Raw genomic sequence first — 12,803 nt, forward strand, 5'->3', positions numbered from 1 at the left:
ACCCTATGTTTTTTTTGTTTGTTTTTTACAAATCTTTGCCTATTAGCCCAAAAAATGGGCATTTTGATTTGACAGATTTGTCTCCCATTGATTTCAATTCATGGGAACCCTGCTTGGACCACAAAAAAAAACCTTCTCTCCTTATTTCTGTTATATGAAGGTGTGGGGGGTGTTGAAGATTACATAATATAGTTGGGAAGGAAGATAACATTGTTTTATATATTTCAGTTCAATGCACAGGAAGTGACAAGGACAAAACATTTCTGGCAGGATCAACAGGTAATTTCTGCAAAAAAATAAAATAATGCAGTCACCACATCTAGGGGCTGGTAAGATGCAATATATTACATTTCCTGTTCTCTGGGTTTCAAATTGCAGTTGTAATAATCAGGCTGAGTACTTACCTCAGCTGAGATGGAGGAAGTCACTTGTCTGCTGTACAGGTAGGTTCACTTGTCCTGCAGCTAATAACACAAAGATTTTGTTTGCTGTTCCATTGATGGTTTCAACTTGCCTTTTTTTCCCAGCAGTATCATGGAAGCCTTGCTGTCATGCAACCAATAGGAACAAGGAAGAGTAGATATAAAGATGAAGAAAATGATATTAAATTAATTAAAAGCTTGGAAGGTGATTCATGTACTATACCTCAATCTGCTCGCTCACTCCCCCTAATGTACAATATACCGTATTCAGGGGAAAATCATATGTACGTGTTATACGCCGATCCCCACTGTCTGTGTTGGCCTCTTTAAATTTGTGGTCAGTGAGGAAGGAACCCCTTTACATTGTTGGTCAGTGAAAGAAAGGCCTCCTTATATTGGTGATCAGTGGAAGAAGTGTCCCACTTATATTGGTAGTCATTGGATGTAGACCCCCCCCCCCCTTACATTGGTGGTCACTAGAAAAGTGCCCCCTATACTGTACTGATGGTCAGTGTACAATGCCCCAATTTACAATAGTAATCAGTGAAAGAAGGGTCCCTTACATTGGTGGTCAGTGATTTAAGGATCCCCCTAAATTGATGGTCTGTAAAGAAGGCCCCTCTTACATTGGTGGTCAGTGAAAAGAGCCCCCTCATATTGGTTGGTGGTCAGTAGAAAATTCCCATTACATTGGTAATCAGTAGTCCCCTTCACTGATGGTAAGTGGGAAAAACCCCTCCCTCTTGGCCCTTGTACACACGGTCGGACATTCTGCCAACCAAATCCGACGGATTTTGTCCGACGGAATGTGTCCCAAACTGTTGCATACACGCGGTCGGACGAAGTTGTCGGAAAATCCGATTGTTCAGAACGTGATGACATTATTTCGTTACAACGTGACTACGTTCAGGCTAGTAGCCAATAGCTTTGATGTAGGAATTTGATCTGAGCATGCGTGGCACTTTGTCCGATCGGAATTCTCTACACATGATCGGAGTATGTCCGATCGCACCAGTTTGCCCGGAGTATGTCCGATCGCAATGAGAATGGGCAAGGCTGCAAATGACACTGACAAGGCTGCATTGATGGGCATTTAAATGCAAGTTTTTTTCCTTAAAGGGGTTGTAAAGATAATAAAAAACAAAAAAACAAACATGTTATACTTACCTCCACTGTGCAGCTCGTTTTGCACAGAGTGGCCCCGAACCTGCTCTTCTGGGGTCCCTCGGCGGCTGTCTCAGCTTCCTCCCTCAGGTGCTTCTCACGTTCATGCGATCTCTCTCGCATGGTGAGAAGCATCTGCGGGCGCGCTCCCGTGATACAGCCGGCGGCTATAGCCACTCGCTGTATCACATGGCCCCGCCCCCGGCGCTCCACGCGTCAGTGGATGTTATTGACAGCAGCGCGAGCCATTGGCTGCGCTGCTTTCCATCCATCCACTCCAGCCAATCAGCGGCCAGGCTGAATGGTGGAAAGGACGTTGGGGGACGAGCGCAGGATTTTCGAGGGGTGAGGTAAGTAAAACGGGGGGGCTGGGGGCGCCGGGACTGTCAGATGTTTTTTCACCTTAATGCATAGAATGCATTAAGGTGAAAAAACATTTACCTTTACAACCCCTTTAAACTTCCCTCCTAAAAGTTTTTTTCCTTAAAATTCCCTCCTAAACTTTGGGTGTGCGTGTTATACGCTGATAAATATGGGTATAAAGAAAAGGGGAACAGTTTGCCAAGCTGCTTCTTACAAAGCAAACAGAATATTGGAATTAAAAAGGGGATCAACTCCAGAGAAAAAAACATAATTCTCCCCTCTACAAGACTCTGGTCCGGCCGCACCTGGAGTATGCTGTCCAGTTCTGGGCACCAGTCCTCAGGAAGGATGTACTGGAAATGGAGCGATTACAAAGAAGAGCAACAAAACTAATAAAGGGTCTGGAGGATATTGGTTATGAGGAAAGGTTGCGAGCACTGAACTTATTCTCTCTGGAGAAGAGACGCTTGAGAGGGGATATGATTTCAATTTACAAATACCATACTGGTGACCCCACAATACGGATAAAACTTTTTTGTGGCAAGGAGTTTAACCAGACTCGTGGCCATTCATTAAAGTTAGAAGGAAAGAGGTTTAACCTTAAACTAGGCAGAGGGTTCTTTACTGTAAGAGCGGCCAGGCTGTGGAATTCCCTTCCACAGGCGGTGGTCTCAGTGGGGGACATCGATCGTTTCAAAAAACTATTAGATAAGCACCTGAACGACCGCAACATACAGGGATATACAATGTAATACTGACATATAATCACATACATAGGTTGGACTTGATGGACGTGTGTCTTTTTTCAATCTCCCCTACTATGTAAATATGTAGTTTCTAAACCCACATTGCTCAAAACCACATCCCCTCCATCTGTTTACACTAAATGTTCTTTTGAACAATTTTTACAACAACAACTATAATAACTTTCCATTTCAAACTAAGTTTTTTTTTCCAGCCCCTTAACTCAACAAAAAGTTAAAGTGATACTAAAGTCTCAGATTTTTTCATTTAAAAATAATAAACATGTTATACATACTGTACCTGCTCTGTGTAATGGTTTTGCACAGAGCAGCCAAGATCCTCCTCTTCTCGGGTTCCCCCGCCAGTGCTCCTGGTCCCTCCCCCCTGCCGAGTGATCCCCACAGCAAGCAGCTTGCTATGGGAGCGCCCAAGCCCAGCCGCCGCTCTGTGTGTCCATTTAGACATGGAGCCGTGGTTCAGTCCCTCTCCCCTCTCTCTCCTCATTGGCTCACTGACTTTGATTGACAGCAGTGGGAACCAATGGCACCACGCTGCCATCTCAGGCAATAAGGAGGGAGAGTCCTGGGCAGCTGAGACTCTGCTGCAACATGGCTGGATCGAGATGGGGCTCAGGTAAGTGTTAGGGGAGCTGCTGCACATAGAAGGCTTTTTACCTAAATAAATAGAATGCATTAGGATGAAAAACCTTCTGACTCTACAACCACTTTCATGAAAAACAGATAACCACACTCCGATGATATTGGATCTTTCATCCAACTTCGATGAACCAGATAAAGTGCACTGTAACCTTTCCCACCATACTTAAGAGGGATTTCACTGTGAAAAAAAATATTAACAGCCAGCAGCTACAAATACTGCAGCTGCTGACTTTTAATAAATGGGCACTCACCTGTTCCGGGTCCAGCGATGTCGGCAGCCAAGGCCGATCGATCGCTCGGCTCTCGGCTGCTGCCGCCACCATTCTAGGTGAGGGAATCAGGAAGTGAAGCGTTGCGGCTTCACTTCCCGGTTCCCTACTGCGCATGCGCAAGTCGCGCAGCACATTGGGAATGGTCCGCGCTGTCACTGGGACCCGTGTGTGTCCCAGCAGACAGCACGCCGGGACAGGAAGAGGCGTAGACTTCCGTGGGAGTCTATGCCTGGAAGTGGGTGTAAATACCTGTCTTTGACAGGTATCTGCACCCTCCTCCCCCCTGAAAGGTGCCAATTGTGACACCGGAGGGGGGAGGGTTCCGATCAGCGGAGGTTCCACTTTAGGGTGGAACCTCACTTTAACACCTTTTACACTTGAGTGGGTTTAATCATCACTTATATAAAAGAGAATTTTTCTTTTGCAAAAAAACAAACGCCTTTATTATTAGGATGGACTATTACTCACAAAGATGGAAGATAATATTGGTTAAAGGATAATCTTCCAAATGGCAAAAATCCACTTGAGGCCAACACTCAAACATGGAGCTCACTGAGTTAATGGTCCGATATGACACCGCTGTCAAGAACTATTCCTCAATGTGTTTCAATGGTCTGTGGGAGCTAGACAGTGGTGCCATATTGGACCAATAACTCGGTGTGCTCCATGGTCAATCGTTGGCTTCCAGAGGATTTTGGTATTTGGGAGATTTTTGATATTTGGTGTTCTCTTTTTTTTTTATTTGAAGGGACAATTAGGCCCGCACAAGGGTAAAACTCATTGGTTAGATCGGTCCCGGGCAAGTTACAATGAACTTTGTCTGGTAAATCTAAGTTGGATGGAAGACCCAATATCATTGGAGTGCGGTTCTTTGTTTTTCATTAACCATTATTACCCTCCATCCTTCGGAGATGCTACTTGCTGTTTGAAAGATTGTCCTTTAATGCCTAATACATATATATTGGGGTAATATTGCCTACCTTGTGTAGACATCCAAAAGCCCTGAGACTGCTTCTGGGAGATGAGTGATGTCAGCAGGCCCAGCAGACTCAAGTACAGTGGTGTGAAAAAGTGTTTGCCCCCTTCCTCATTTCCTGTTCCTTTGCATGTTTGTCACACTTAAGTGTTTCGGAACATCAAACCAATTTAAACAATAGTCAAGGACAACACAAGTAAACACAAAATGCAATTTGTAAATTAAGGTGTTTATTATTAAAGGTGAAAAAAAATCCAAACCATCATGGCCCTGTGTGAAAAAGTGATTGCCCCCCTTGTTAAAACATACTATAACTGTGGTTGTCCACACCTGAGTTCAATTTCTCTAGCCACACCCAGGCCTGATTATTGCCACACCTGTTCACAATCAAGACATCACTTAAATAGGAGCTGCTTGACACAGTAAGGTCCACCAGAAGATCCTTAAAAGCCACACATCATGCCGAGACCCAAAGAAATTCAGGAACAATTGAGAAAGAAAGTAATTGAGATCTATCAGTCTGGAAAGGGTTATAAAGCCATTTCCAAAGCTTTGGGAATCCAGTGAACCACAGTGAGAGCCATTATCCACAAATGGCGAAGACATGGAACAGTGGTGAACCTTCCCAGGAGTGGCCGGCCGCCAAAAATTACCCCAAGAGCGCAGCGACGACTCATCCAAGAGGTCACAAAAGACCCCACAACAACGTCCAAGGAACTGCAGGCCTCACTTGCCTCAGTTAAGGTCAGCGTTCATGCCTCCACCATCAGGAAAAGACTGGGCAAAAATGGCCTGCATGGCAGAGTTCCAAGGAGAAAACCACTGCTGAGCAAAAAGAAGATCAAAGCTCGTCTCAATTTCTCCACAACACATCTTGATGATCCCCAAGACTTTTGGGACAACATTCTGTGGACCGATGAGACAAAAGTGGAACTCTTTGGAAGGTGTGTGTCCAAGTATATCTGACGTAGTAGGAACACTGCATTTCATAAAAAGAACATTATACCAACAGTAAAATATGGTGGTGGTAGTGTGATGGTCTGGGGCTGTTTTGCTGCTTCAGGACCTGGAAGACTTGCCGTGATAAAAGGAACTATGAATTCTGCTGTCTACCAAGAGATCCTGAAGGAGAATGTCCGACCATCTGTTCGTGTACTCAAGCTGAAACGAACTTGGGTTCTGCAGCAGGACAATGATCCTAAACACACCAGCAAGTCCACCACCGAATGGCTGAAGAAAAACAAAATGAAGACTTTGGAGTGGCCTAGCCAAAGTCCTGACCTGAATCCTATTGAGATGTTGTGGTATGACCTTAAAAAGGCCGTTCATGCTCGAAAACCCTCTAATGTAACTGAATTAGGACAATTCTGCAAAGATGAGTGGGCCAAAATTCCTCCAGGACGCTGTAAAAGCCTCATTGCACGTTATCGCAAACGCTTGGTTGCAGTTGTTGCTGCTAAGGGTGGCCCAACCAGTTATTAGGTTTAGGGGGCAATCACTTTTTCACACAGGGCCATGATGGTTTGGATTTTTTTTCACCTTTAATAATAAACACCTTCATTTACAAATTGCATTTTGTGTTTACTTGTGTTGTCCTTGACTATTGTTTAAATTGGTTTGATGTTCCGAAACACTTAAGTGTGACAAACATGCAAAGGAACAGGAAATGAGGAAGGGGGCAAACACTTTTTCACACCACTGTATTTCCCTCCATTATTTCCCTTTGCTCCTCCCAGAGCAGCTACAGAGAAGGTCATGTAGGTAGGAGAAGCAAGGGGATTGGCCAGCACAGACAGTATTTACCGTATTTATCGGCGTATAACACGCACCTTCATTTTAGGAGGGAAGTTTCATGAATAAAACTTACATTTTTGAAGCAAAATAAGGCCCATCTGCAACCTCACCATTCTATTGCCATCAATGCAACCTAATCAATGCCCATTTGCAGCCTCACAAGTGCCATCAATGCAGCCTCATCAGTCCACATAAATGCAGCCTCACGATTGCCATCAATGCAGCAGCCTCACCACTGCCATCAATGCAACAGCCTCACCACTACCATCAATGCAACAGCCTCACCACTGCCATCAATGCAACAGCCTCACCACTGCCATCAATGCAACAGCCTCACCACTGCCATCAATGCAGCAGCCTCACCATTGCCATCAATGCAGCAGCCTCACCATTGGCATCAATGCAGCAACCTCGCCATTGCCATCAATGCAGCAGCCTTGCCATTGCCATCAATACAGCAACCTCACCACTGCCATCAATGCAGTAGCCTCACCATTGCTATCAATGCAGCAGCCTCACCATTGCCTCACTATTGCCATTAATGCAGCAACCTCACCACTGACATCAATGCAGCAGCCTCACCATTGCCATTAATGCAGCAGCCTCACCCTTGCATTCAATGCAGCAACCTCACCACTGCCATCAATGCAGCAGCCTCACCATTGCCATCAATTCTGAAGCCTCACCCTTGCTATCAATGCAGCAGCCTCACCCTTGCTATCAATGCAGCAGCCTCACCATTGCCATCAATGCAGCAGCCTCACCACTACCATCAATGCAGCAGCCTCACCATTACCATCAATGCAGCAGCCTCACCATTGCCATCAATGCAGCAACCTCACCACTGCCATCAATGCAGCAGCCTCACCACTGCCATCAATGCAGCAGCCTCACCACTGCCATCAATACGGCAGCCTCGCCATTGCCATCAATGCAGCAACCTCACCACTGCCATCAATGAGGCAGCCTCACCATTGCTATCAATGCAGCAGCCTCACCACTGCCATCAATGCAGGAGCCTCACCACTGCCATCAATGCAGCACCCTCACCATTGCCATTAATGCAACAGCCTCGCCATTGCCATCAATGCAGCAGTCTCGCCATTGCCATCAATGCAGCAGCCTCGCCATTAATGCAGCAGCCTCACCATTGCCTTCAATGCAGCAGACTCACCATTGCCATCAGTACAGCCTGATCGATGTCCATCTGCAGCCTAGAGGGGACAAGGAGGAGGCAGGACGAGCGCCGACAGATTACATACAGTAAGAATCTCCTATGATTGACAGAACAGTGGTCCAATAGCGGCATAGGAGACGGTATTTCCTATTACAGAGGCCGCCCAGTAAACAGGAGATTCTCCTGTATGTAATCTGACGGCGCTCGTCCCGTCCCCCCTCCCTGTCCCCTCCGAGTCAGCTAAAATTGAAGTATCAGTGTATAACACGCACACGCTATTTGCACCCGATTTTCATGGCGAAAAAGTGAGTGTTATATGCCAATGAATACAGTATATACTTGCAATAGAGAGATGGGGGCTATGCTGAGGAATTGACCCTCCTTGAGTTATGAAATGTGTTAGCATAGTCAGAGGCACATTAGAAGTGGATAAAAAAACTTTACGGAAAAATTTAAAAAATGCAGCAAGTATGTTCAGTACTTGTTTTTTGTGTTTTTACCGGCACAGTTTTTAAGCTGGTGATAGGGTCTCTTTACAGCAATCTTTTTTTTTTTTTTTTTTTTTTTTTCAGTTTTGGAAAAAATAATTAAGACCCCTGCCATATGTTTTTTTGTTTCTATCGTTGGCCTCTAATTTCATATCCCAGAGACAAATACAGTAGACTGTGCACTCTGCAAGTGCAGTTGCCCCAGAGCTTAGTAAATGAGCAGAAGCTCTGCCGACTTCCATCATCCAATCACGTGCAAGCAAAAATGCTGTTTCTTTTATTTTCCTTGTACGTGATTGAATATTCTTTGCAAAGGGAAGTCTTACCTCATTTACTAAGCTTTGGAGCAACTGCACTTTACAAAGCGCACATTCTATTTGCCTTTAATAAATCAACCCCATCTTCCCTTAGACTATTGTCACTAGAACATGTTTAATCTTGGCTTACCTGTAGGTCAATGGTGAGGGTGGCAATGGTGAGGGTGCTGCATTGATGGCAGTGGTGAGGCTGCTGCATTGATAGCAATGGTGAGGCTGCTGCATTGATGGCAGTGGTGAGGCTGCTGCATTGATAGCAATGGTGAGGCTGCCTCATTGATGGCAGTGGTGAGGTTGCTGCATTGATGGCAATGGCGAGGCTGCCGTATTGATGGCAGTGGTGAGGCTGCTGCATTGTGGCAGTGGTGAGGCTGCTGCATTGATGGCAGTGGTGAGGTTGCTGCATTGATGGCAATGGCGAGGCTTACGGACCGCCTGTCGCAGTTTTACATCTGTACTTTGAAGAGAGATATCATTGTTATGGCAGCAGATAGCTGCCATAACCCAGGTAGCCTCTTCTTCAGAGGGCGGTCCGCATTCAGATAAAAGTGGTCTCTGCGGCAGATTCGCAGCAAGATCACTTTTATCGGTGGCGGGAGAGGCCCACCCCCGCCGCACTCCGGTGCCGTCCACCACTTACCGGAGCCGTCGTAGCGGAGGAGGCGATCAGATCCTTCTCCTGGCTAGACATGGAGACGAGTGAGGGGCTCATGGCCCCCATCCGTCTCCATATCATTGCAGGGCGGAAGCGGTGTCAAAACGTCACTTCCGCCCATAGCTCTTAAAGGGCTATTTATTTTTCAAATGACAACATTTTTTTTTTTTATTGCATTTTAGTGTAAATATGAAATCTGAGGATTTTTTGACCCCCCAGATCTCATATTTAAAGTGGTTGTAAACCCTTACAAACCACTTTGACCTACAGGTAAGCCTAGATTAAGGCTCACCTGTAGGTCCAAGAAATATCTCCTAAACCTATATGGTTTATGAGATATTTGCCAAAAGACAGGCACTGCTGTCTACGGCGCAGGTGCACTGAGCGTGCCGATGTTAACGCCGATATGCCGAGAGTGGCGGCTCCCGTGCGCATGCGTGGGAGTGACGTCATCGCGGCTCCGTCGAATGACAGCGCCGGAGCAGTGAGACCCACCAAGAAGATGGAGGCTCCGTACACAAGGGGACAGTGGTGACTTCGCTGGCTCCTGTGTCAGGTAAGTGACACATAATGGGCTACTATGTGATGCACAGTAGTCCATTATGCTTTACCTTCGCAGGGAATCAAAGAGGAAGTAAAACCCATCAGGGTTTACTTCCTCTTTAAGAGGTCCTGCCATGCTTTTTTTCTATTACATGGGATGTTTACATTCCTTGCAATAGGAATAAAAGTGACACATTTTTTTTTTTTAAAGAACAGTGTAAAAATAAAAATAAAAGGTAAAATAAATAAGAAATAAAAAAAAAAAATGTAAACGCACCCCATTCTGCCAAGCTCGCACGCAGAAGCGAGCGCATATGAAAACAGTGTTCAAACCACACATGTGCGGTATCTCCATGATCAGTAGAGCGAGAGCAATAATTCTAGCCCTAGACCTCTTCTGTAACTCAAAATATGCAACCTGTAGAATTTTTTAAACGGTGCCTATGGAGATTTTGATGGGTAAAAGTTTGTTGCCATTCCACGAGCGGGTGCAATTTTGAAGCGTGACACGTTGGTTATGAATTTACTTGGCATAACGTTATCTTTCACAATATAAAAAAAAAAAATTGGGCTAACTTTACTGTTGTCTTATTTTTTAATTCAAAAGGTGTATTTTTTCCCAAAAAAGTGCGCTTGTAAGACCACTGCTCAAATACGGAGTGACAGAAAGTATTGCAATGACCGCCATTTTATTCTATAGGGTGTTAGAAAAAAAATATCTAATGTTTGGGGGTTGTAAGTAATTTTCTGGCAAAAAAAAATGTTTTTAACTTGTAACCAACAAATCACAGAAAGAGGCCCGGGGGATTAAGGCTGGATTCACACAAATCTGCAAAATGCACTAAAAATGCATAGGTGTGGTTAATGGAAGATTTCCCTTCACCTCTTCTTTTACCCACTTGCCGCCCGCCCTATTACAAATTGACAGTGGCAAAGTGGTTTCATAATCCTGATCGGACGTCATATGACGTCCTCAGGATTATGAGCCGCTGCGCGCCCCCGGGGGCGCGCATCGCGGCGATCGTTGTTGCGGGGTGTCAGTGTGACACGAGTCTCCGACGGAGACTCTTTACCACGTGATCAGCCGTGTCCAATCACGGCTGATCACAGTGTAAATGGGAAGAGCCGGTAATCGGCTTTTCCTCACTCGCGTCTGTCAGACACGAGTAGAGGAGAGCCGATCGGCTGCTCCTCTGACAGGGGGGGTCTGTGCTGATCGATTATCAGCACAGCCCCCCCCCAAGGATGCCCACACTGGACCACCAGGGACGCCACCAGACCACCAGGGAAAAGGTAATCCTCCCTAGACCACCAGGGATGCCAGTCAGCACAATGGATGCCAATCAGTGCCCATAATGGATGCCAATCAGTGTCCACAATGGGCATCACTGATTGGCATGCATTATTGTTTGGCAATGATTGGCATCCATTAGTACAGTATAACACCAATGCCGCCTATGAGTGCCCACCTGTGCCACCTATGAGTGCCCACCTGTGCCGCCTATCAGTGCCCACCTGGGCCGCCTATGAGTGCCCACCTGTGCCGCCTATCAGTGCCCACCTGTGCCGCCTATCAGTGCCCACCTGTGCCGCCTATCAGTTCCCACCTGTGCCGCCTATCAGTGCCCACCCATGCCCATCTATGCCGCCTATCCATGTCCATCTGTGCCGCCTATCCATGCCCATCTGTGCCGCCTATCCATGCCCATCTGTGCCGCCCATCCATGCCAATCCGTGCCAGCTATCAGTGCCAATTTGTGCCACCTATCAGTGTCCATCCGTGTCGCCCATCCATGTCGCCCATCCGTGTCGCCTATCAGTGCCGCCTATCAGTGTCCATCAATGCCACCTCATCAGTGCCACTTCATTGGTGCCCATCAGTGCCACCTTATCAGTGCCCATCAGTGTAGCCCCATCAGTGAAGGAGAAAACGTACTTATTTACAAAGATTTGAAACTGAAACAAAAGAAAATATTTTTTTTTTCAAAATTTTCGGTATTTTTTTATTTGTAGCGCAAAAAATAAAAACCGTAGAGGTGATCAAATACCACCAAAAGAAAGCTCTATTTGTGGGAAAAAAATGATAAAAATTTCATTTGGGTACAGTGTAGCATGACCGCGCAATTGTCATTCAAAGTGCGACAGCGATGAAAGCTCAAAATTGGTCTGGGCAGGAAGGTGTTTAAGTGCCCTGTATTGAAGTGGTTAAAGACAACTCAAAAACTTTAGTCTTGCCTACAATTCTCACCAAGACAATAAGGCTGGATTCACATCTATGGCAGTTTTAGTGCTTTTTGCATTTTGCAGATTTGCACTACAGAACGGGTTTCCATAGGAATCCATGATAAATGGACTGTAGAGCAAATCTGCAAAATGCAAAAAGCACTAAAACTGCCATAGGTGTGAATCCAGCCTTAGAGAGGGTGAATCTCCAGCAGGGACACAAACAGCAGGGAAAACTTTAGTCCTTTTATGCTCCATCCAAAACAACAACAGTTTTGGCTTACACTTTAAATATACTTTAAATTATAGCTGTGAAAAGCAAAGTGTGTACTCACGTTCCTCCGAGAGTTATCACGGCTTCTGTACTGTTACTTTCACTTTGACTTAGTTATAAACACGGAGCTCTTTATATTATGCTGCTAGTAGTTTCGATTTCCTACTCAACCAACAGGAAATCAAAACTCTATTGCACAATGCAGCCAGAAGAAACAAAGGAATCCCAGAAGTGTTATAACATGTATTCGGTTACGCGAGTTCTTGGCTTCCATATTACTCTGTTGGCACTGGTAACAACATTTAACCACTTTCAGACCGGACCATTTTGCTGGTCAAAGACCAGACCACTTTTTGCGATTCGGCACTGCGTCGCTTTAACTGACAATTGCGCGGTCTTGCGACGTGGCTCCCAAACAAAATTGACGTCCTTTTTTTCCCACAAATAGAGCTTTCTTTTGGTGGTATTTGATCACCCCTGCGGTTTTTATTTTTTGCGCTATAAACAAAAATAGAGCGACAATTTTGAAAAAAAAAACGCATTATTTTTTACATTTTGTTATAATAAATATCCCCCAAAAATATATAAAAAACATTTTTTTCCCTCAGTTTAGGCCGATACGTATTCTTCTACATATTTTTGGTAAAAAAAATCGCAATAAGCGATTATTGATTGGTTTGCGCAAAAGTTATAGCGTTTACAAAATAGGGGATAGTTTTATGGCATTTTCAT

At 45.2% G+C, this 12,803-nt stretch overlaps 1 protein-coding gene across 1 annotated transcript in view; it reads right to left on the bottom strand.

Annotated features, from left to right (window-relative positions):
* LOC143925646 (uncharacterized) overlaps positions 1-12,803 on the bottom strand; it is a 73,331-nt gene that overhangs the window by 25,146 nt on the left and 35,382 nt on the right. Inside the window, exon 3 of the mRNA XM_077450112.1 lies at positions 405-546. The gene's annotated coding sequence lies outside the window, so the exon portion shown is untranslated. The remainder of the gene's footprint in view (positions 1-404; positions 547-12,803) is intronic.

Source organism: Lithobates pipiens, unplaced genomic scaffold (assembly GCF_037356315.1).
Source record: "Lithobates pipiens isolate NorthernLeopardFrog02 unplaced genomic scaffold, aLitPip1_a1.2 Scaffold_22, whole genome shotgun sequence".
Lineage (NCBI taxonomy): Eukaryota > Metazoa > Chordata > Amphibia > Anura > Ranidae > Lithobates > Lithobates pipiens.